We start from the raw sequence: 23156 nt of genomic DNA on the forward strand, positions 1-23156 counted from the left end.
CTCTTCCTCTTCTCTCTCCTTCCTCTCTCTTCCCCTTTCTCTTCTTCCTCTCTCTTCTTCCCTCTCTTCTCCTCTCTCTTCTCCTCTCTCTTCTTCCGTCTCTCTTCGTTCCTCTCTCTTCTTCCTCTCTCTTCTTCCTCCCTCTTCCTCTTCTCTCTCCCTCTCCCTCTTCTTCCTCTCTACTCTTCCTCTCTCTTCCCCCTTCTCTTCTTCCTCTCTCTTCTTCCTCTCTCTTCTTCCTCCTCTTCTTCCTCTCTTCCCTTCTCTCTTCTTCCCCTATTTCTTCCTCTCTCTTCTTCCCTCTCCTTTCCTCTCTCTTCTTCCTCTCTCTTATCCCTCTCTCTTCTTCACTCTCTTCTTCCTCTCTCTTCTTCCTCTCTCTTCTTCCTCTCTTCTTCCTCTCTCTTCTTCCTCTCTTCTTCCTCTCTCTTCTTCCTCTCTCTTATTCTCCCTTCTTCCTCCTTCTTCTTCCTCTCTCTTCCTCTCCTCTCTTCTTCATCCTCTTCTCCCTCTCTCTTCTCCCTCTCTCTTCTTCCTCTCTCTTCTTCCTCTCGTCTTACTCTTCTCTCTTCTTCCCACTCTCTTCCTCTCTCTTCTTCCTCTCTCTTATTTCTCCCTTCTTCCTCCTTCTTCTCCCTCTCTCTTCCTCTCCTCTCTTCTTCATCTCTCTTCTTCCTCTCTCTTCTTCCTCTCTCTTCTTCCTCTCTCTCCTCTTCTCTCTTCTCCCTCTCCTCTTCCTCTCTCTTCTTCCTCTCTCTTCCTCTTCTCTCTTCTCCTCTCCCCTACCTCTCTCTTCTTCCTCTCTCTCTTCCTCTCTCTCTTTCTCTCTTCTCCCTCTCTCTTCTTCCTCTCTCTTCTTCCTCTCTTTCCTCTCCCTTCTTCCTCTTTTTCCCCTCTCTCTTCCTCTCCTCTCTTCTTCCTCTCTCTTCTTCCTCTCTCTTCTTCCTCTCTCTTCTTCCTCTCTCTTCCCTTCTCTCTTCTTCCCCTCTCCTCTTCCTCTCTCTTCTTCCTCTCTCTTATTCCTCCCTCTCCTCTTCTCTCTCCTTCCTCTCTATTCCTCCTTTTCTCTCTTCCTCTCTCTTCTTCCCCTCTCTTCTTCCTCTCTCTTCTTCCACTCTCATCTTCCTCTCCTCTTCTCCCTCTCTTTCCTCCTCTTCTTCCTCTCTATTCTTCCTCTCTCTTCCCCCTCTCTCTTCTTCCTCTCTCTTCTTCCTCTCTCTTCTTCCTCTCTCTTCTTCCTCTCTTCCTCTTCTCTCTTCTTCCCCTATCTTCTTCCTCTCTCTTCTTCCTCTCTCTTCTTCCTCTCTCTTCTTCCTCTCTTCCCTTCTCTCTTCTTCCCCTATTTCTTCCTCTCTCTTCTTCCCCTCTCCTTTCCTCTCTCTTCTTCCTCTCTCATTTCCGCTCTCTTCTTTTCCCCTCTTCTTCCTCTCTCTTCTTCCTCTCTCTTCTTCCTCTCTCTTATTCCTCTCTATTCTTCCTCTCTCTTATTCCTCTCCCTTTTCCTCTTTCTTCTCCCTCTCTCTTCCTCTCCTCTCTTCTCATCTCTCTTCTTCCTCTCTCTTCTCCCTCTCTTCTTCCTTCTCTTCTTCCTCTCTCTTCCTCTTCTCTCTTCTTTACTCTCTTCTTCCCCACTCTCTTCCTCTCTCCTCTTCCTCTCTCTTCTTCCTCTCTCTTCTTCCTCTTCTTATTCCTCTCCCTTCTTCCTCTTTCTTCTCCCTCTCTCTTCTTCCTCCCTCTTCTTCCTCTCTCTTCTTCCTCTCCCTTCCCATCTCTCTCCTTCCTCTCTCTTCCCCTTTCTCTTCTTCCTCTCTCTTCTTCCCCTCTCTTCATCCTCTCTCTTCTTCCTCTCTCTTCTTCCTCTCTCTTCTTCCTCTCTCTTCTTCCTCTCTCTTCTTCTCCTCTTCCACTTCTCTCTCCTTCTCTCTCTTCCCCTTTTCTCTTCTTCCTCTCTCTTCTTCCCCTCTCTCCTTCCTCTCTCTTCTTCCTCTCTCTCTTCCTCTCTCTTCTTCCTCTCTCTTCTTCCTCTCTCTTCTTCCTCTCTCTTATTCCTCTCTCTTCCTCTTCTCTTTCCTTCCTCCCTCTTCTTACTCTCTATTCTTCCTCTCTCTTCTCCCTCTCTCTTCTTACTCTCTCTTCTTCCTCTCTCTTCTTCCTCTCTCTTCTTCCTCTCTTCCCCTTCTCCTTCTTCCCCTATCTTCTTCCTCTCTCTTCTTCCCTACTCTTCTTCCTCCCTCTTCCTCTTCTCTCTCCTTCCTCCCTCTTCTTCCTCTCTATTCTTCCTCTCTCTTCCCCCTCTCTCTTCTTCCTCTCTCTTCTTCCTCTCTCTTCTCCTCTCTCTTCTTCATCTCTCTTCTTCCTCTCTCTTCTCCCTCTCTTCCCCTTCTCTCTACTTCCCCTATCCTCTTCCTCTCTCTTTTTCCTCTCTCATATTCCTTTCTCTCCTCTTCTCTCTTCTTCCCCTCTCCCATTCCTCTCTCTTCTTCCTCTCTCCCTTCCTCTCTCTTCTTTACTCTCTTCTTCCTCTCTCTTCTTCCTCTCTCTTCTTCCTCTCTTTCCTGCTCCCTTCTTCCTCTTTTCTCCCTCTCTCTTCCTCTCCTCTCTTCTTCCTCTCTCTTCTTCCTATCTCTTCTTCCTCTCTCTTCTTCCTCTCTCTTCCTCTTCTCTCTTCTTCCCCTCTCCTCTTCCTCTCTCTTCTTCCTCTCTCTTAGTCCTCCCTCTCCCTCTTCTCTCTCCTACCTCTCTATTCCCCTTTTCTCTTCTTCCTCTCTCTTCTTCCTCTCTCTTCTTCCCTCTCTTCTTCCTCTCCCTTCTCCCTCTCTCTTATTCCTCCCTCTTCTTCCTCTCTATTCTCCTCTCTCTTCCCCTCTCTCTTCTTCCTCTCTCTTCTTCCTCTCTCTTCTTCCTCTCTCTTCTTCCTCTCTTCCTCTTCTCTCTTCTTCCCCTATCTTCTTCCTCTCTTCTTCCTCTCTCTTCTTCCTCTCTTCCCCTTCTCTCTTCTTCCCCTAGTTCTTCCTCTCTCTTCTTCCCCGCTCCTTTCCTCTCTCTTCTTCCTCTCTCATTTCCTCTCTCTTCTTTACTCCTCTTCTTCCTCTCTCTTCTTCCTCTCTCTTCTTCCTCTCTCATATTCCTCTCTTTCTTCCTCTCTCTTATTCCTCTCCCTTTTCCTCTTTCTTCTCCCTCTCTCTTCCTCTCCTCTCTTCTTCATCTCTCCTCTTCCTCTCTCTTCTCCCTCTCTTCTTCCTCTCTCTTCTTCCTCTCTCTTCCTCTTCTCTCTTCTTTACTCTCTTCTTCCCCACTCTTCTTCCTCTCTCCTCTTCCTCTCTCTTCTTCCTCTCTCTTCTTCCTCTTCTTATTCCTCTCCCTTCTTCCTCTTTCTTCTTCCCTCTCTCTTCTTCCTCTCTCTTCTTCCTCTCTCTTCTTCCTCTCCTTCCCCATCTCTCTCCTTCCACTCTCTTCCCCTTTTCTCTTCTTCCTCTCTCTTCTCCCCTCTCTTCATCCTCTCTCTTCTTCCTCTCTCTTCTTCCTCTCTCTTCTTCCTCTCTCTTCTTCCTCTCTCTCTTCCTCTCTCTTCTTCCTCTCTCTTATTCCTCTCTCTTCCTCTTCTCTTCCTTCCTCCCTCTTCTTACTCTCTATTCTTCCTCTCTCTTCTCCCTCTCTCTCTTACTCTCTCTTCTTCCTCTCTCTTCTTCCTCTCTCTTCTTCCTCTCTTCCCCTTCTCCCTTCTTCCCCTATCTTCTTCCTCTCTCTTCTTCCCTACTCTTCTTCCTCCCTCTTCCTCTTCTCTCTCCTTCCTCCCTCTTCTTCCTCTCTATTCTTCCTCTCTCTTCCCCCTCTCTCTTCTTCCTCTCTCTTCTTCCTCTCTCTTCTTCCTCTCTCTTCTTCATCTCTCTTCTTCCTCTCTCTTCTGCCCTCTCTTCCCCTTCTCTCTACGTCCCTATCCTCTTCCTCTCTCTTTTCCTCTCTCATATTCCTTCTCATCCTCTTCTCTCTTCTTCCCCTCTCCCATTCCTCTCTCTTCTTCCTCTCTCTTCTTCCTCTCTCTTCGTTTACTCTCTTCGTCCTCTCTCTTCTTCCTCTCTCTTCTTCCTCTCCCTTCTTTACTCTCTTCTTCCTCTCTCTTCTTCCTCTCTTCTTCCTCTCTCTTCTTCCTCTCTCTTCCACTTCTCTCCACTTCCCCCCCTCCTCTTCCTCTCTCTACTTCCTCTCTCTTCTTCCTCTCTCTTCTTCCGTCTCTTCTTCTTCTCTCTTCTTCCTCTCCCTTCTTCCTCTCTCTTCTTCCTCTCCCTTCTTCCTCTCTCTTCCTCTTCTCTCTTCTTCCCCTCTCCTCTTCCTCTCTCTTCTTCCTCTCTCTTCTTCCTCTCTCTTCTTCCTCTCTATTCTTCCTCTCTCTTCTTCCTCTCTCTTCTACCTCTCTCTTCTTCCTCTCTCTCCTCTGTTCTCTTCTTCCCCTCTCCTCTTCCTCTCTCTTCTTCCTCTCTCTTCTTCCTCTCTCATCTTTTACTCTCTTCTTCCTCTCTCTTCTTCCTCTCTCTTCTTCCTCTCTCTTATTCCTCTCCCTTCTTCTTCTTCTTCTCCCTCTCTCTTCCTCTCCTCTCTTCTTCCTCTCTCTTCTCCCTCTCTCTTCTCCCTCTCTCTTCTTCCTCTCTCTTCTTCCTCTCTCTTACTCTTCTCTCTTCTTCCACACTCCTCTTCCTCTCTCTTCTTCCTCTCTCTTATTCCTCCCTCTTCCTCTTCTCTCTCCTTCCTCACTCTTCCCCTTTTCTCTTCTTCCTCTCTCTTCTTCCCCTCTCTTCTTCCTCTCGCTTCTTCCTCTCTCTTCTTCCTCTCTCTTCTTCCTCTCTCTTCTTCCTCTCTCTTCTTCCTCCCTCTTCCTCTTTCTCTCCCTCCTCCCTCTTCTTCCTCTCTATTCTTCCTCTCTCTTCCCCCCTTCTCTTCTTCCTCTCTCTTCTTCCGCTCTCTTCTTCCTCCCTCTTCTTCCTCTCTTCCCCTTCTCTCGTCTTCCCCTATATCTTCCTCTCTCTTCTTCCCCTCTCCGTTTCCTCTCTCTTCTTCCTCTCTCTTATCCCTCTCTCTTCTTTCACTCTCGTCGTCCTCTCTCTTCTTCCTCTCTCTTCTTCCTCTCTCTTCTTCCTCTCTCTTCTTCCTCTCGTCTTCCTCTCTCTTCTTCCTCTCTTATTATGCTCCCTTCTGCCTCCTTCTTCTCCCTCTCTCTTCCTCTCCTCTCTTCTTCATCGCTCTTCTCCCTCTCGTCTTCTCCCTCTCTCTTCTTCCTCTCTCTTCTTCCTCTCTCTTACTCTTCTCTCTTCTTCCCCACTCCTCTTCCTCTCTCTTCTTCCTCTCTCTTATTATTCTCCCTTCTTCCTCCTTCTTCTCCCTCTCGCTTCCTCTCTCTCTTCTTCATCTCTCTTCTTCCTCTCTCTTCTTCCTCTCTCTGTCTTCCTCTCTCTCCCTCTTCTCTCTTCTTCCCTCTCCTCGTCCTCTCACTTCTTCCTCTCTCTTCTTCCTCTCCCTTCTTCCTCTCTCTTCTTCCTCTCTCTGCGTCCGCTCTCTTCTTCCCCTCTCCTCGTCCTCTCTCTTCTTCCTCTCTCTTCTTCCTCTCTCTTCTTTTACTCACTTCTTCCTCTCTAACTCCGTCTCTCATCTTCCTCTCTCTTCTTCCTCTCTCTTCGTCCTCTCTCTTCCTCTTCTCTCTTCTTCCCCTCTCCCCTACCTCTCTCTTCTTCCTCTCTCCTCTTCCTCTCTCTTCTTTACCTCTCTTCTTCCGCTCGCTTCTTCCTCTCTCTGCTTCCTCTCTTATGTCCTCTCCCTTCTTCCTCTTGTTTCTCCCTCTCTCTTCCTCTCCTCTCTTCTTCCGCTCTCTCTTCCTCTCTCTGCTTTCCGCTCTCTTCTTCCTCGCTCTTCCGCTTCTCTCGTCGTCCCCTCGCCTCTTCCTCGCTGCGTCTTCCTCTCTCTTATTCCTCCCTCTCCCTCTTCTCTCTCCTACCTCTCTATTCCCCGTTCGCTTCTGTCCTCTCTCTTCTTCCCCTGCTCTTCTTCCTCTCTCGGCTCACTCTCATCGTCCTCTCCTTCTCCCGCTCTCTTATTCCGCCCGCTTCGTCCTCGTCGATGCTTCATCGCTCTTCCCCCTCTCTCTTCTGCCGCTCGCTTCTTCCTCTCTCTTATGTCCGCCCTCTTCCTCTTCTCGTCCTCGTCTCTCGGCTGCCCCTATCGCTGTCCTCGCTCTGCGCCTGCTCTCGCTGCTCGCGTCGTCCGCTCGTCCCTTCGCTTCGTCCCCTAATTTCTTCCTCGCTCTTCTTCCCCGTCTCCTTTCCGCGCTCGTCTGCCTCGCCTTTGGCCGCTCTCTTCGTCCCGCTGCGGCCGCTCTGCGTGCTGTCCTCGCTCTGCGTCCTCGCTCTTGCCGCTCGTTCTTCCTCTCGTCTGATTCGCTCTCTGTCTGCTCTCCTCTCTGCCGTCGCTTCGCCTCTTCTTCCTCTCTCGTGCTCCTCTCGTCTCGCGTGCCGTCGCCGCGGCGTCGCGTTGCTTGCTCTCTTCTTCGTCGCTCCTCGTCATCGCGCTGTCTTCGCCTCGCTCTTCCGCTCGTGCTCGCCTTCTCTTCTGCTCCTCTCTCGGTCTTCTTCCGCTCTCTGTCTGCCGCCGCGCGTCGCCTCTCCTCTGTCCTCGGCCTGTCTCGCTCGTCTCGCTTCCCTCTCTTCAGTCCTCTCTCTTCTTCCTCGCGCTTCGGTCCTCTCTCGTCTTCCGCCTCTTGCTTCTCTCGTGCTTCCGCGCTTCTCTGTCTCTCTGTCTGTCTTCCGTCTCGCTCTGCCTCTCCTGTCTGCCGCTCGCGCTTCGTCTCTTCTCGCCGCTCTGCTGCTCTCTTGCTGCGTCTTCCGCTTCTTCTTCCCGCTCTCTCCGCTCGCGCGTTCCGCTCGGCTTCCGCTCTGCTCCGCGCTTCTTCGCTCGCTTCGTCCTCGCTCTTCTCCTCTCGCTGTCGCTGCTCTCTTCGCTCTCCGTCTGCGAGTGCCTCTGCCCGTCTCGTGCGTCCGCGCGCGTGCCTCTCGCTGCGCTCGTCTGCGCTCGCGTCGGCTCGCTCGTCGTCTGCGCTCGCGTCTGCCGCTCGTATAGCTCTCGCGTCCTCTCCTGCTCCTCTTCTTCTGTCGTCTCGCTCTCTGCTCTCGTGCTTCGCCTGCTCCGCGTCTCTCGGCCCTTCTGCGCCTTCTCTCGCTGTCCGCTCGCGTTCCGCTTCGCTCTGTCTCGCGCTCGGCGTCTCGTGCGGCGTCTCTCGCGGCGGTCGCTCGCCGCTCGCTCTCGTCCTCGTCGCTGCTTCTTCCTCGCTCCTGCGTCCTCGTCTCGCTCGCATCTCGCGGCTGTCTCTGCGTCCGTCTCTGCTCTGCGTCAGGCTCTCTCCGCGTCTCCTTCTCGCGGTCTGCCTCCGGCTCGCTCTTCCGCTCCTGCCTCTAGCCGTCTTCCTGCTCCTCTCGTACTTGGCCCTCCTCTTCCTTCTCTCGTCTTCCTCCTTCTCTGCTGTCTCGCTCGTCTCGTCTCGCTTCCTCCTCTGCCGTCTTCCGCTCTCTCTTCCTCCGCTTCCGTCGTCTCTTCTGCCGCCTCTCTTCTTCCCTTTCTCGCTCGTCTTCTCTCTCTTCTCCTCTCTCTCGCCTCTCTGTCGTCCTCGCTCTTCTTCCTCTCTCTTCTTCCTCTCTCTTCTTCCTCTCGTCGTCCTCTTCGCTTTCCTCGTCTCTCTGCTTCGCTCTCGTCTCTCTCTTCGCCTCTCTCGTCTTCCTCGCTCTCTTCTCCTCTGCGTCCTCTCTCTCGTCCCTCTCGTCTGCCTCGCGTCCTCTCTCTCGTCCCCTAGCGTCGTCCTCTCTCGCGTCCTTCGTGCCGCCCTCTTCCAATTCTCTCGTCCTCCCTCCGCTTCTTCCCTTCGCTTCTTCCGTCTCTCTTCCCCCTCTCTCTCTGCCTCTCTCTTCTGTCCTCTCTCTTCTTCCTCTCTCTCTTCCTCGCTCGCTTCTTCTCGCTCTCTCCGTCTCTTCCCTTCTCTGTCTTCCCCTTCCGCTTCCTCTCTCTGTTCCTGCGCTTCTCTTCGTCCCTTCTCTCTGCTTCCTCGTCCCTTCCTCTCTCTTCTTCCTCTCTCTTCTTCCTCTCGCTTCTCCTCTCCCTTCTTTACTCTCTTCTTCCTCTCTCTTCTTCCTCTCTGCCTTCTCCTCTCTCCTTCCTCTCTCTTCCCTGCTTCGCCCCTTCCCCCTCCTCGTCCGCTCGCTCTTCCTCTCTGCTTCCTCTCTCTTCTTCCTCTCTTCTTCTTCTCTCTCGTCCTCTCCTTCTCCCTCTCTCTTCTCGCTCTCTTCTTCCTCTCCTTCCTCTTCTCGCTTCTTCCCCTCTCCTCTTCCTCTCTTCTTCCTCTCTCTTCTTCCTCTCTCTTCTCCTCGCTCTTCTTCCGCTCTCTTCTTCCTCTCTCTTATTCCTCTCTCTTCTTCCTCTCTCTTCTCCTCTCTCGAATTCCGCTTCTTCTTCCTCTCTCTTCTTCCTCTCTCTTCTTCCTCTCTCTTCTTCCTCTCTTCTTCCACTCTCGTCTTCCGTCTCTCTTCTTTACTCCCTTCTTCCTCACCTCTCCTCTCTCTTCCTCTCACTTCTTCCTCTCTCTTCTTCCTCTCTCTCCTCTTTTCTCTTCTTCCCCTCTCCTCTTCCTCTCTCTTCTCCTCTCTCTTCTTCCTCTCTCTTCTTTTACTCTCTTCTTCCTCTCTCTTCTTCCTCTCTCTTCTTCCTCTCTCTTATTCCTCTCCTCTTCTTCTTCTTTATTCTCCCTCTCTCTTTCCTCTCCTCTCTTCTTCCTCTCTCTTCTTCCTCTCTCCTCTCCCTCTCTTCTTCCTCTCTCTTCTTCCTCTCTCTTACTCTTCTCTCTTCTTCCCCTCTCCTCTTCCTCTCTCTTCTTCCTCTCTCTTCTCCCTCTCTCTTCTTCCTCACTCTTATTCCTCTCTCTTCCTCTTCTCTTCCTTCCTCCCTCTTCTTACTCTCTATTCTGCCTCTCTCTTCTCCCTCTCTCTTCTTCCTCTCTCTTCTTCCTCTCTCTTCTTCCTCTCTCTTCTTCCTCTCTTCCCCTTCTCTCTTCTTCCCCTATCTTCTTCCTCTCTCTTCTTCCCTACTCTTCTTCCTCCCTCTTCCTCTTCTCTCTCCTTCCTCACTCTTCCCCTTTTCTCTTCTTCCTCTCTCTTCTTCCCCTCTCTTCTTCCTCTCTCTTCTTCCTCTCTCATCTTCCTCTCTCTTCTTCCTCTCTCTTCTTCCTCTCTCTTATCCCTCCCTCTTCCTCTTCTCTCTCCCTCCTCACTCTTCTTCCTCTCTATTCTTCCTCCCTTTCCCCCTTTCTCTTCTTCCTCTCTCTCCTTCCTCTCTCTTCTTCCTCTCTCTTCTCCCTCTCTCTTCTTCCTCTCTTCCCATACTCTCTCATTCCCTATCTTCCTCCTCTCTCTTCTCCCCTCTCCTTTTCCTCTCTCTTCTTCCTCTCTTTTTCCTCTCTCTTCTTTTACTCTCTTCTTCCTCTCTCTTCTTCCTCTCTCTTCTTCCTCTCTTCTTCCTCTCTCTTCTTCCTCTCTCTTTTCCCTCTCTCTTCTTCCTCTCCCTTCTTCCTCTCTCTTCCTCTTCTCCCTTCTTCCACCCCTACAGATATACACACACACCCCCCCCCCCCCTTCTTCTTCTGCCCCTCTCTCTCACCCCCCCTCCATATCTACCACCATACACCACAACCACACACAACCACCAAACACAACCACCACACACAAACCCCACACACTACCACCACACACAACCACCACACAACCACCACACACAACCACCTCACGCAACCACCACACACCCCCACCGCACACAACCCCCACACAACCACCACACACAACCCCAACACAAATACACCACACACAACATCCACCCAAAACCTCACACACCCAAACCACACAACCTCCACACACAAACACCACACACTACCACCACACACAACCTACACACACATCCACCACACCCATATACCCCTATCTTCCACCCTCACTTCCTCACACTCATCTACACACTCCTCAACCTCTTACAACCCCACACTCATCCTCCTCACACATCCTCCACTCTCTGTCCACCACACACAACCACCACTCACTTCCTCCTCACAGACCTCCTCACTCAACCACCACACCCCAAAACCTCTCTTCACCTACTCTCACCACTTCCTCTGACATCCTCCTCTACTTACCTCCTCTCACTTCCACCTCACTATCCACCTCTCTCCTTTCCACACTACTCCTCACTCTACCTCCACCCTCTCTCTCCTCTCTCTTCCACCTCTCTCTTTCTCCTCTCTCTTCCTCCACTCACTACCTCCTCTGTCTTCCTTCCCTCTCCTCTTCCGCTCTCTTCCACCTCTATCTTCCTCCTCTCTCTTTCTCCTCTCTCTTCCTCCGCTCTCTTCCTCTTCTCTTTTCCTCCTCTCTCCTCTACCTCTCTCTTCCTCCTCTCTCTTCTCCTCTCTTTCTCTTCTCTCTTCCTCCTCTCTCTTCCTCCTCTCTTCTCTTCCTCTCTCTTTCTCCACCCTCCTCCTCCTTTCTCTTCCACCTCTCTCTTCCTCCTCTCTCTTCCTCCTCTCTCTTCCTCCTCTCTACCCGCCTCTCTCTTCTCCTCTCTCTTCCTCCTCTCTCTTCTCTTCTCTTTTCCTCCTCTCCCCTCTTCTCTCTCTTCCTCCTCTCTCTTCCTCCTATCTCTTCCTCCTCTCTCTTCCTCCTCTAGCTTCCTCCTTTCTACCCTCCTCTCTCTTCCTCCTCTCTATTCCTCCTCTCTCTTCCTCCTCTCTCTTCCTCCTCTCTCTTCTCCTCTCTCTTCCTCCTCTCTCTTCCTCTTCTCTTTTCCTCCTCTCATCCTCTTCCTCTCTCTTCCTCCTTTCTCTTCCTCCTCTCTCTTTCTCCTGTCTCTTCCTCCTCTCTCCTCCTCCTCTCTTCCTCCTCTCTCTTCCTCCTCTCTCTTCCTACTCTCTCTTCCTCTTCTTTTTTCCTGTTGTCTCCTCTTCCTCTCTCTTCCTTCTCTCTCTTCCTTCTCTCTTCTCCTCTCTCTTCCTCCTCTCTACCCCTCCTTTCTCTTCCTCCTCTCTCTTCCTCCTCTCTCTTCCTCCTCTCTCTTCCATTTCTCTTTCCTCCTCTCTCCTCTTCCTCTCCCTTCCACATCTCTCTTCCCCCTCTCTCTTCCTCTTCCCTTTTCCTACTCTCTCCTTTTCCTCTCTTTCTACTCTCTCTTCCTCCTCTCTCTTCCTCCTCTCTCTCCTCCTCTCGCTTCCTCCTCTCTCTTCCTCCTCTCTCTTTTTCCTCTCTCTTCCTCCACTCTCTTCCTCCTCTGTCTTTCTTCTCTCTCCAATTCCTCTGTCTTCCCCCTCTACTTTCCTTCTCTCTCTTCCTCCTCACTTTTCCTCCTCTCTCCTTTTCCTCTCTTCCTCCTCTCTTTTCCTCCTCTCTCTTCCTCCTCTCTCTTCCTCCTCTCTCTTCCTCCTCTCTCTTTCTCCTCTCTCTTCCTCCACTCTCTACCTCCTCTGTCTTCCTTCCCTCTCCTCTTCCGCTCTCTTCCACCTCTCTCTTCCTCCTCTCTCTTCCTCCTCTCTCTTCCTCCTCTCTCTTCCTTCTCTCTTTTCCTCCTCTCTCTTCCTCCTCTCCCCTTTTCCTCTCTCTTCCTTCTCTCTCCTCTTCCTCTGTCTTCCTCCTCTCTCTTCCTCCTATCTCTTCCTCTTCTCTTTTCCTCCTCTCTCCTCTTCCTCTCTCTTCCTCCTCTCTCTTCCTCCTCTCTTTTCTCTTCTCTCTTCCTCTTCTCTCTTTCCTCCTCTTCTCTTCCTCTCTCTTTCTCCTCCCTCTTCCTCCTTTCTCTTCCACCTCTCTCTTCCTCCTCTCTCTTCCTCCTCTCTCTTCCTCCTCTCGCTTCCTCCTCTCTACCCCTCCTCTCTCTTCCTCCTCTCTCTTCCTCCTCTCTCTTCCTCTTCTCTTTTCCTCCTCTCTCCTCTTCCTCTCTCTTCCTCCTCTCTCTTCCTCCTCTCGCTTCCTCCTCTCTACCCCTCCTCTCTCTTCCCCCTCTCTCTTCCTCCTCTCTCTTCCCTTCTCTTTTCCTCCTCTCTCTTCCTCCTCACTTTCCTCCTCTCGCCTTTTCCTCTCTTCCTCCTCTCTCTTCCTCCTCTCTCTCATCCACTCTCTTCCTCCTCTGTCTTCTTTCTCTCTCCTCTTTCCTCTGTCTTCCACCTCTATCTTCCTCCTCTCTCTTCCTCCTCTCTCTTCCTCCTCTCTCTTCCTCATCTCTCTTCCTCCTCTCTCTTCCTCCTCTCTTTTCCTCCTCTCTCTTCTCCTCTCCCCTTTTCCTCTATCTTCCTTCTCTCTCCTCTTCCTCTGTCTTCCACCTCTCTCTTCTCCTCTCTCTTCCTCCTCTCTCTTCCTCCTCAGTCTTTCTCCTCTCTCTTCCTCCTCTCTCTTCCTCCTCTCTTCTCTTCCTCTCTCTTTCTCCTCCCTCCTCCTCCTTTCTCTTCCACCTCTCTCTTCCTCCTCTCTCTTCCTCCTCTCTCTTCCTCCTCTCTACCTCCCGCCTCTCTCTTCCTCCTCTCTCTTCCTCCTCTCTCTTCCTCTTCTCTTTTCCTCCTCTCCCCTCTTCTCTCTCTTCCTCCTCTCTCTTCCTCCTCTCTCTTCTCCTCTCTCTTCCTCCTCTCTCTTCCTCCTCTCTCTTCCTCCTCTCTCTTCAGCCTCTCTTTTCCTCCTCTCTCTTCCTCCTCTCCCCTTTTCCTCTCTATTCCTTCTCTCTCATTTTCCTTTCTCTTCCTCCTCTCTCTTCCTCCTCTGTCTTCCTCCTCTCTCTTTCTCCTCCCTCTTCCTCCTTTCTCTTCCACCTCCTCTTCCTCCTCTCTCTTCCTCCTCTCTCTTCCTCTTCTCTCTTCCTCCTCTATTTTCCTCCTCTCTACCCCTCCTCGCTCCTCTTCCTCTCTCTTCCTCCTCTCTCTTCCTCCTCTCTTTCTCCTCTCTCTTCCTCCTCTCTCATCCTCCTCTCTTCTCTTCCTCTCTCTTTCTCCTCCCTCTTCCCCCTTTCTCTTCCACCTCTCTCTTCCTCCACTCTCTTCCACATCTCTCTTCCTCCTCTCTCTTCCTCCTCTCGCTTCCTCCTCTTTACCCCTCCTCTCTCTTCCCCATCTCTCTTCCTCCTCTCTCTTCCCCTTCTCTTTTCCTCCTCTCTCTTCCTCCCAACTTTTCCTCCTCTCTCCTTTTCCTCTCTTCCTCCTCTCTCTTCCTCCTCTCTCTTCCTCCTCTCTCTTCCTCCTCACTTTCCTCCTCTCTCCTCTTCCTCTCCTCTTCCTCTGTCTTCCACCTCTCTCTTCCTCCTCTCTCTTCCTCCTCTCTCTTTTTCCTCTCTCATCCTCCACTCTCTTCCTCCTCTGTCTTCCACCTCTCTCTTTCTCCTTTCTCTTCCTCATCTCTATTCCTCCTCTCTCTTCCTCCTCTCTTTTCCTCCTCTCTCTTCCTCCTCTCCCCTTTTCCACTCTCTTACTTCTCTCTCCTCTTTCTCTGTCTTCCACCTCTCTCTTCCTCCTCTCTCTTCCTCTTCTCTTTTCCTCCTCTCTCCTCTTCCTCTCTCTTCCTCCTCTCTCTTCCTCCTCTCGCTTCCTCCTCTCGCTTCCTCCTCTCTTCTCTTCCTCTCTCTTTCTCCCCCCTCTTCCTCCTTTCTCTTCCACCTCTCTTCCTCCTCTCTCTTCCTCCTCTCTCTTCCTCCTCTCTACCCCTCCTCTCTCTTCCTCGTCTCTCTTCCTCCTCTCTCTTACTGTTCTCTTTTCCTCCTCTCTCCTCTTCCTCTCTCTTCCTCCTCTCTCTTCCTCCTCTCTCTTCCTCATCTCTCTTCCTAAACTCGCTTCCTCCTATCTACCCCTCCTCTCTCTTCCTCCTCTCTCTTCCTCCGCTCTCTTCCTCTTCTCTTTTCCTCCTCTCTCTTCCTCCTCTCTCTTCTCCTCTCTCTTCCTCCTTTCTCTTCCTCCTCTCTCTTCCTCCTATCTCTTCCTCTTCTCTTTTCCTCCTCTCTCCTCTTGCTCTCTCTTCCTCCTCTCTCTTCCTCCTCTCTCTTCCTCCTCTCTCATCCTCCTCTCTTCTCTTCCTCTCTCTTTCTCCTCCGTCTTCCTCCTTTCTCCACCACCTCTCTCTTCCTCCTCTCTCTTCCTCTTCTATTTTCCTCCTCTCTCCTCTACCTCTCTCTTCCTCCTCTCTCTTCCTCCTCTCTCTTTCTCCTCTCTCTTTCTCCTCTCTCATCCTCCTCTCTTCTCTTCCTCTCTCTTTCTCCTCCGTCTTCCTCCTTTCTCCACCACCTCTCTCTTCCTCCTCTCTCTTCCTCCTCTCTTCCTCCTCTCTCTTCCTCCTCTCTCTTCCTCCTCTCTCTTCCTCCTCTCGCTTCCTCCTCTCTATCCCTCCTCTCTCTTTCACCTCTCTCTTCCTCCTCTCTCTTCCCCTTCTCTTTTCCTCCTCTCTCTTCCTCACAACTTTTCCTCCTCTCTCCTTTTCCTCTCTTCCTCCTCTGTCTTCCTCCTCTCTCTGCCTCCTCTCTCTTCCTCCTCTCCTTTTTTCCTCTCTCTTCCTCCACTCTCTTCCTCCTCTGTCTTCTTTCTCTCCCTCTTCCTCTGTCTTCCTCCTCTCTCTTCCTCCTCTCTCTTCCTCCTCTCTCTTCCTCCTCTCTCTTCCTCCTCTCTCTTCCTCCTCTCTTTTCCTCCTCTCTCTTCCTCCTCTCCCCTTTTCCTCTATCTTCCTTCTCTCTCCTCTTCCTCTGTCTTCCACCTCTCTCTTCCTCCTCTCTCTTCCTCTTCTATATTCCTCCTCTCTCCTCTACCTCTCTCTTCCTCCTCTCTCTTCCTCCTCTCTTCTTTCTCCTCTCTCTTTCTCCTCTCTCTTCCTCCTCTCTTCTCTTCCTCTCTCTTTCTCCTTCCTCCTCCTCCTTTCTCTTCCACCTCTCTCTTCCTCCTCTCTCTTCCTCCTCTCTCTTCCTCCTCTCTACCCGCATCTCTCTTCCTCCTCTCTCTTCCTCCTCTCTCTTCCTCTTCTCTTTTCCTCCTCTCCCTCTTCTCTCTCTTCCTCCTCTCTCTTACTCCTCTCTCTTCCTCCTCTCGCTTCCTCCACTCTCTTCCTCCTCTCTCTTCCTCCTCTCTCTTCCTCCTCTCTCTTCCTCTTCTCTTTTCCTCCTCTCTCCTCTTCCTCTCTCTTCCTCCTTTCTCTTCCTCCTCTCTCTTCCTCCTGTCTCTTCCTCCTCTCTCCTCCTCCTCTCTTCCTCCTCTCTCTTCCTCCTCTCTCTTCCTACTCTCTCTTCCTCTTCTTTTTTCCTATTCTCTCCTATTCCTCTCTCTTCCTCCTCTCTCTTCCTCCTCTCTTCCTCCTCTCTCTTCCTCCTCTCTACCCCTCCTTTCTCTTCCTCCTCTCTCTTCCTCCTCTCTCTTCCTCCTCTCTACCCCTCCTCTCTCTTCCTCCTCTCTCTTCCTCCTCTCTCTTCCATTTCTCTTTTCCTCCTCTCTCCTCTTCATCTCCCTTCCACATCTCTCTTCCCCCTCTCTCTTCCTCTTCACTTTTCCTACTCTCTCCTTTTCCTCTCTTTCTCCTCTCTCTTCCTCCTCTCTCATCCTCCTCTCTCTTCCTCCTCTCGCTTCCTCCTCTCTCTTCCTCCTCTCTCTTTTTCCTCTCTCTTCCTCCACTCTCTTCCTCCTCTGTCTTCCTTCTCTCTCCTCTTCCTCTGTCTTCCTCCTCTACTTTCCTCCTCTCTCTTCCTCCTCACTTTTCCTCCTGTCTCCTTTTCCTCTCTTCCTCCTCTCTCTTCCCTCCTCTCTCTTCCTCCTCTCTCTACCTCCTCTCTCTTTCTCCTCTCTCTTCCTCCACTCTCTACCTCCTCTGTCTTCCTTCCCTCTCCTCTTCCGCTCTCTTCCACCTCTCTCTTCCTCCTCTCTCTTCCTCCTCTCTCTTCCTCCTCTCTCTTCCTCCTCTCTCTTCCTCCTCTCTCTTCCTCCTCTCTCTTCAGCCTCTCTTTTCCTCCTCTCTCTTCCTCCTCTCCCCTTTTCCTCTCTATTCCTTCTCTCTCATTTTCCTTTCTCTTCCTCCTCTCTCTTCCTCCTCTCTCTTCCTCCTCTCTCTTTCTCCTCCCTCTTCCTCCTTTCTCTTCCACCTCCTCTTCCTCGCTCTCTCTTCCTCCTCTCTCTTCCTCTTCTCTCTTCCTCCTCTATTTTCCTCCTCTCTACCCCTCCTCGCTCCTCTTCCTCTCTCTTCCTCCTCTCTCTTCCTCCTCTCTTTCTCCTCTCTCTTCCTCGTCTCTCATCCTCCTCTCTTCTCTTCCTCTCTCTTTCTCCTCCCTCTTCCCCCTTTCTCTTCCACCTCTCTCTTCCTCCACTCTCTTCCACATCTCTCTTCCTCCTCTCTCTTCCTCCTCTCGCTTCCTCCTCTTTACCCCTCCTCTCTCTTCCCCATCTCTCTTCCTCCTCTCTCTTCCCCTTCTCTTTTCCTCCTCTCTCTTCCTCCCAACTTTTCCTCCTCTCTCCTTTTCCTCTCTTCCTCCTCTCTCTTCCTCCTCTCTCTTCCTCCTCACTTTTCCTCCTCTCTCCTCTTCCTCTCTTCCTCCTCTCTCTTCCTCCTCTCTCTTCTCCTCTCTCTTCCTCCTCTCTCTTTTTCCTCTCTCTTCCTCCACTCTCTTCCTCCTCTGTCTTCCACCTCTCTCTTTCTCCTTTCTCTTCCTCATCTCTATTCCTCCTCTCTCTTCCTCCTCTCTCTTCCTCCTCTCCCCTTTTCCACTCTCTTACTTCTCTCTCCTCTTTCTCTGTCTTCCACCTCTCTCTTCCTCCTCTCTCTTCCTCTTCTCTTTTCCTCCTCTCTCCTCTTCCTCTCTCTTCCTCCTCTCTCTTCCTCCTCTCACTTCCTCCTCTCGCTTCCTCCTCTCTTCTCTTCCTCTCTCTTTCTCCCCCTCTTCCTCCTTTCTCTTCCACCTCTCTTCCTCCTCTCTCTTCCTCCTCTCTCTTCCTCCTCTCTACCCCTCCTCTCTCTTCCTTGTCTCTCTTCCTCCTCTCTCTTCCATTTCTCTTTCCTCCTCTCTCCTCTTCCTCTCCCTTCCACATCTCTCTTCCCCCTCTCTCTTCCTCTTCACTTTTCCTACTCTCTCCTTTTCCTCTCTTTCTCCTCTCTCTTCCTCCTCTCTCATCCTCCTCTCTCTTCCTCCTCTCGCTTCCTCCTCTCTCTTCCTCCTCTCTCTTTTTCCTCTCTCTTCCTCCACTCTCTTCCTCCTCTGTCTTCCTTCTCTCTCCTCTTCCTCTGTCTTCCTCCTCTACTTTCCTCCTCTCTCTTCCTCCTCACTTTTCCTCCTGTCTCCTTTTCCTCTCTTCCTCCTCTCTCTTCCTCCTCTCTCTTCCTCCTCTCTCTACCTCCTCTCTCTTTCTCCTCTCTCTTCCTCCACTCTCTACCTCCTCTGTCTTCCTTCCCTCTCCTCTTCCGCTCTCTTCCACCTCTCTCTTCCTCCTCTCTCTTCCTCCTCTCTCTTCCTCCTCTCTCTTCCTCATCTCTCTTCCTCCTCTCTCTTCCTTCTCTCTTTTCCTCCTCTCTCTTCCTCCTCTCCCCTTTTCCTCTCTCTTCCTTCTCTCTCCTATTCCTCTGTCTTCCTCCTCTCTCTTCCTCCTCTCTCTTCCTCCTCTCTCTTCCTCCTCTCTCTTCCTCCTCTCTCTTCAGCCTCTCTTTTCCTCCTCTCTCTTCCTCCTCTCCCCTTTTCCTCTCTATTCCTTCTCTCTCATTTTCCTTTCTCTTCCTCCTCTCTCTTCCTCCTCTGTCTTCCTCCTCTCTCTTTCTCCTCCCTCTTCCTCCTTTCTCTTCCACCTCCTCTTCCTCCTCTCTCTTCCTCCTCTCTCTTCCTCTTCTCTCTTCCTCCTCTATTTTCCTCCTCTCTACCCCTCCTCGCTCCTCTTCCTCTCTCTTCCTCCTCTCCCTTCCTCCTCTCTTTCTCCTCTCTCTTCCTCCTCTCTCATCCTCCTCTCTTCTCTTCCTCTCTCTTTCTCCTCCCTCTTCCCCCTTTCTCTTCCACCTCTCTCTTCCTCCACTCTCTTCCACATCTCTCTTCCTCCTCTCTCTTCCTCCTCTCGCTTCCTCCTCTTTACCCCTCCTCTCTCTTCCCCATCTCTCTTCCTCCTCTCTCTTCCCCTTCTCTTTTCCTCCTCTCTCTTCCTCCCAACTTTTCCTCCTCTCTCCTTTTCCTCTCTTCCTCCTCTCTCTTCCTCCTCTCTCTTCCTCCTCTCTCTTCCTCCTCACTTTTCCTCCTCTCTCCTCTTCCTCTCTTCCTCCTCTCTCTTCCTCCTCTCTCTTCCTCCTCTCTCTTCCTCCTCTCTCTTTTTCCTCTCTCTTCCTCCACTCTCTTCCTCCTCTGTCTTCCACCTCTCTCTTTCTCCTTTCTCTTCCTCATCTCTATTCCTCCTCTCTCTTCCTCCTCTCTTTTCCTCCTCTCTCTTCCTCCTCTCCCCTTTTCCACTCTCTTACTTCTCTCTCCTCTTTCTCTGTCTTCCACCTCTCTCTTCCTCCTCTCTCTTCCTCTTCTCTTTTCCTCCTCTCTCCTCTTCCTCTCTCTTCCTCCTCTCTCTTCCTCCTCTCGCTTCCTCCTCTCGCTTCCTCCTCTCTTCTCTTCCTCTCTCTTTTTCCCCCCTCTTCCTCCTTTCTCTTCCACCTCTCTTCCTCCTCTCTCTTCCTCCTCTCTCTTTCTCCTCTCTACCCCTCCTCTCTCTTCCTCGTCTCTCTTCCTCCTCTCTCTTACTGTTCTCTTTTCCTCCTCTCTCCTCTTCCTCTCTCTTCCTCCTATCTCTTCCTCTTCTCTTTTCCTCCTCTCTCCTCTTGCTCTCTCTTCCTCCTCTCTCTTCCTCCTCTCTCTTCCTCCTCTCTCATCCTCCTCTCTTCTCTTCCTCTCTCTTTCTCCTCCGTCTTCCTCCTTTCTCCACCACCTCTCTCTTCCTCCTCTCTCTTCCTCTTCTATTTTCCTCCTCTCTCCTCTACCTCTCTCTTCCTCCTCTCTCTTCCTCCTCTCTCTTTCTCCTCTCTCTTTCTCCTCTCTCATCCTCCTCTCTTCTCTTCCTCTCTCTTTCTCCTCCGTCTTCCTCCTTTCTCCACCACCTCTCTCTTCCTCCTCTCTCTTCCTCCTCTCTTCCTCCTCTCTCTTCCTCCTCTCTCTTCCTCCTCTCTCTTCCTCCTCTCGCTTCCTCCTCTCTATCCCTCCTCTCTCTTTCACCTCTCTCTTCCTCCTCTCTCTTCCCCTTCTCTTTCCCTCCTCTCTCTTCCTCACAACTTTTCCTCCTCTCTCCTTTTCCTCTCTTCCTCCTCTGTCTTCCTCCTCTCTCTGCCTCCTCTCTCTTCCTCCTCTCCTTTTTTCCTCTCTCTTCCTCTACTCTCTTCCTCCTCTGTCTTCTTTCTCTCTCCTCTTCCTCTGTCTTCCTCCTCTCTCTTCCTCCTCTCTCTTCCTCCTCTCTCTTCCTCCTCTCTCTTCCTCCTCTCTCTTCCTCCTCTCTTTTCCTCCTCTCTCTTCCTCCTCTCCCCTTTTCCTCTATCTTCCTTCTCTCTCCTCTTCCTCTGTCTTCCACCTCTCTCTTCCTCCTCTCTCTTCCTCTTCTATATTCCTCCTCTCTCCTCTACCTCTCTCTTCCTCCTCTCTCTTCCTCCTCTCTCTTTCTCCTCTCTCTTTCTCCTCTCTCTTCCTCCTCTCTTCTCTTCCTCTCTCTTTCTCCTTCCTCCTCCTCCTTTCTCTTCCACCTCTCTCTTCCTCCTCTCTCTTCCTCCTCTCTCTTCCTCCTCTCTACCCCGCATCTCTCTTCCTCCTCTCTCTTCCTCCTCTCTCTTCCTCTTCTCTTTTCCTCCTCTCCCCTCTTCTCTCTCTTCCTCCTCTCTCTTACTCCTCTCTCTTCCTCCTCTCGCTTCCTCCACTCTCTTCCTCCTCTCTCTTCCTCCTCTCTCTTCCTCCTCTCTCTTCCTCTTCTCTTTTCCTCCTCTCTCCTCTTCCTCTCTCTTCCTCCTTTCTCTTCCTCCTCTCTCTTCCTCCTGTCTCTTCCTCCTCTCTCCTCCTCCTCTCTTCCTCCTCTCTCTTCCTCCTCTCTCTTCCTACTCTCTCTTCCTCTTCTTTTTTTCCTATTCTCTCCTATTCCTCTCTCTTCCTCCTCTCTCTTCCTCCTCTCTTCCTCCTCTCTCTTCCTCCTCTCTACCCCTCCTTTCTCTTCCTCCTCTCTCTTCCTCCTCTCTCTTCCTCCTCTCTACCCCTCCTCTCTCTTCCTCCTCTCTCTTCCTCCTCTCTCTTCCATTTCTCTTTTCCTCCTCTCTCCTCTTCCTCTCCCTTCCACATCTCTCTTCCCCCTCTCTCTTCCTCTTCACTTTTCCTACTCTCTCCTTTTCCTCTCTTTCTCCTCTCTCTTCCTCCTCTCTCATCCTCCTCTCTCTTCCTCCTCTCGCTTCCTCCTCTCTCTTCCTCCTCTCTCTTTTTCCTCTCTCTTCCTCCACTCTCTTCCTCCTCTGTCTTCCTTCTCTCTCCTCTTCCTCTGTCTTCCTCCTCTACTTTCCTCCTCTCTCTTCCTCCTCACTTTTCCTCCTGTCTCCTTTTCCTCTCTTCCTCCTCTCTCTTCCTCCTCTCTCTTCCTCCTCTCTCTACCTCCTCTCTCTTTCTCCTCTCTCTTCCTCCACTCTCTACCTCCTCTGTCTTCCTTCCCTCTCCTCTTCCGCTCTCTTCCACCTCTCTCTTCCTCCTCTCTCTTCCTCCTCTCTCTTCCTCCTCTCTCTTCCTCATCTCTCTTCCTCCTCTCTCTTCCTTCTCTCTTTTCCTCCTCTCTCTTCCTCCTCTCCCCTTTTCCTCTCTCTTCCTTCTCTCTCCTCTTCCTCTGTCTTCCTCCTCTCTCTTCCTCCTCTCTCTTCCTCTTCTCTTTTCCTCCTCTCTCCTCTTCCTCTCTCTTCCTCCTCTTTATTCCTCCTCTCGCTTCCTCCTCTCTACCCCTCCTCTCTCTTCCTCCTCTCTCTTCCCCTTCTCTTTTCCTCCTCTCTCTTCCTACCAACTTTTCCTCCTCTCTCCTTTTCCTCTCTTCCTCCTCTCTCTTCCTCCTCTCTCTTCCTCCTCTCTCTTCCTCCTCTCTCTTCCTCCTCTCTCTTTTTCCTCTCTCTTCCTCCACTCTCTTCCTCCTCTGTCTTCTTTCTCTCTCCTCTTTCCCTGTCTTCCACCTCTCTCTTCCTCCACTCTCTTCCTCCTCTCTCTTCCTCTTCTCTCTTCCTCATCTCTCTTCCCCCTCTCTCTTCCTCCTCTCTTTTCCTCCTCTCTCTTCCTCCTCTCCCGTTTACCTCTATCTTCCTTCTCTCTCGTCTTCCTCTGTCTTCCTCCTCTCTCTTCCTCCTCTCTCTTCATCTTCTCTTTTCCTCCTCTCTCCTCTTCCTCTATCTTCCTGCTTTCTCTTCCTCCTCTCTCTTTCTCCTCTCTCTTCCTGCTCTCTCTTCCTCCTCTCTCTTCCTGCTCTCTCTTCCTCCTCACATTTCCTCCTCTCTCCTTTTCCTCTCTTCCTCCTCTCTCTTCATCCTCTCTCTTCCTCCTCTCTCTTCGTCTTCTCTTTTCCTCCTCTCTCCTCTTCATCTCTCTTCCTCCTTTCTCTTCCTCCTCTCTCTTTCCCCTCTCTCTTCCTCCTCTCTCTTCCTCCTCTCTCTTCCTCCTCTCTTCCTCCTCTCTCTTCCTCCTCTCGCTTCCTCCTGTCTACCCCTCCTCTCTCTTCCCACTCTCTCTTCCTCCTCTCTCTTCCCCTTCTCTTTTCCTCCTCTCTCTTGCTCCTCACTTTTCCTCTTCTCTCCTTTTCCTCTCTTCCTCCTCTCTCTACCTCCTCTCCCTTTTTCCTCTCTCTTCCTCCAATCTCTTCCTCCTCTCTCTTCCTTCTCTCTCCTCTTCCTCTGTCTTCCACCTCTCTCTTCCTCCTCTCTCTCCCTCTTCTCTTTTCCTCCTCTCTCCTCTTCCTCTCTCTTCCTCCTCTCTCTTCCTCCTCTCTCTTTCTCCTCTCTCTTCATCCTCTCTCTTCCTCCTCTCTTCTCTTCCTCTCTCTTTCTCCTCCCTCTTCCTCCTCTCTCTTCCACCTCTCTCTTCCTCCTCTCTTTTCCTCCTCTCTCTTCCTCCTCTCTCTTCCTCCTCTCGCTTCCTCCTCTCTACCTCTCCTCTCTCTTCCTCCTCTCTCTTCCTCCTCTCTCTTCCTCTTCTCTTTTCCTCCTCTCTCCTCTTCCTCTCTCTTCCTCCTCTCTCTTCTTCTCTCTTTCTCCTCTCTCTTCCTCCTCTCTCTTCCTCCTCTCTTCTCTTCCTCTCTCTTTCTCCTCCCTATTCCTCCTTTCTCTTCCACCTCTCTCTTCCTCCTCTCTCTTCCTCCTCTCTCTTCCTCCTCTCTCTTCCTCCTCTCTCTCCCTCCTCTCTCTTCCTCTTCTCTTTTACTCCTCTCTCCTCTTCCTCTCTCTTCCTCCTCTCTCTTCCTCCTCTCTCTTCCTCCTCTCTCTTTCTCCTCTCTCTTTCTCCTCTCTCTTCCTCCTCTGTTCTCTTCCTCTCTCTTTCTCCTCCCTCTTCCTCCTCTCTCTTCCTCCTCTCTCTTCCTCCTATCTCTTCCTCCTCTCTATCCCTCCTCTCTCTTCCTCCTTTCTCTTCCTCCTCTCTCTTCCTCTTCTCTTTTCCTCCTCTCTCCTCTTCCTCTCCCTTTCTCGTCTCTCTTCCTCCTCTCTCTTCCTCCTCTCTCTTCCTCCTCTCTCTTCCTCCTCTTTTTCCTCTCTCTTCCTCCACTCTCTTCCTCTTCTGTCTTCCTCCTCTCTCCTCTTCCTCTGATTTCCACCTCTCTTTCCTCCTCTCTCTTCCTCCTCTCTCTTCCTCCTCTCTCTTCCTCCTCTCTCTTCCGCCTCTCTCTTCCTCCTCTCTCTTCCTCGTCTCCCCTTTTCCTCTCTCTTCCTTCTCTCTCATTTTCCTTTCTCTTCCTCCTCTCTCTTCCTCCTCTGTCTTCCTCCTCCATTTTCCTCCTCTCTCTTCCTCCTCTCTTTTCCTCCTCTCTCCTTTTCCTCTCTTCCTTCTCTCTCTTCCTCCTCTCTCTTCCTCCTCTCTCTTCCTCCTCTCTCTTCCTCCTCTCTCTTTCTCCTCTCTCTTCCTCCACTCTCTACCTCCTCTGTCTTCCTTCCCTC

The 23156-nt window shown here is 51.4% G+C and overlaps 1 pseudogene; it reads right to left on the reverse strand.

The window, feature by feature from the left end:
* Positions 1-347: 347 nt before the first annotated feature.
* On the reverse strand, positions 348-22847 carry LOC141919040 (uncharacterized; annotated as a pseudogene).
* Positions 22848-23156: the final 309 nt, after the last annotated feature.

The sequence above is a fragment of the Strix aluco genome, unplaced genomic scaffold (assembly GCF_031877795.1).
Source record: "Strix aluco isolate bStrAlu1 unplaced genomic scaffold, bStrAlu1.hap1 HAP1_SCAFFOLD_170, whole genome shotgun sequence".
NCBI lineage: Eukaryota > Metazoa > Chordata > Aves > Strigiformes > Strigidae > Strix > Strix aluco.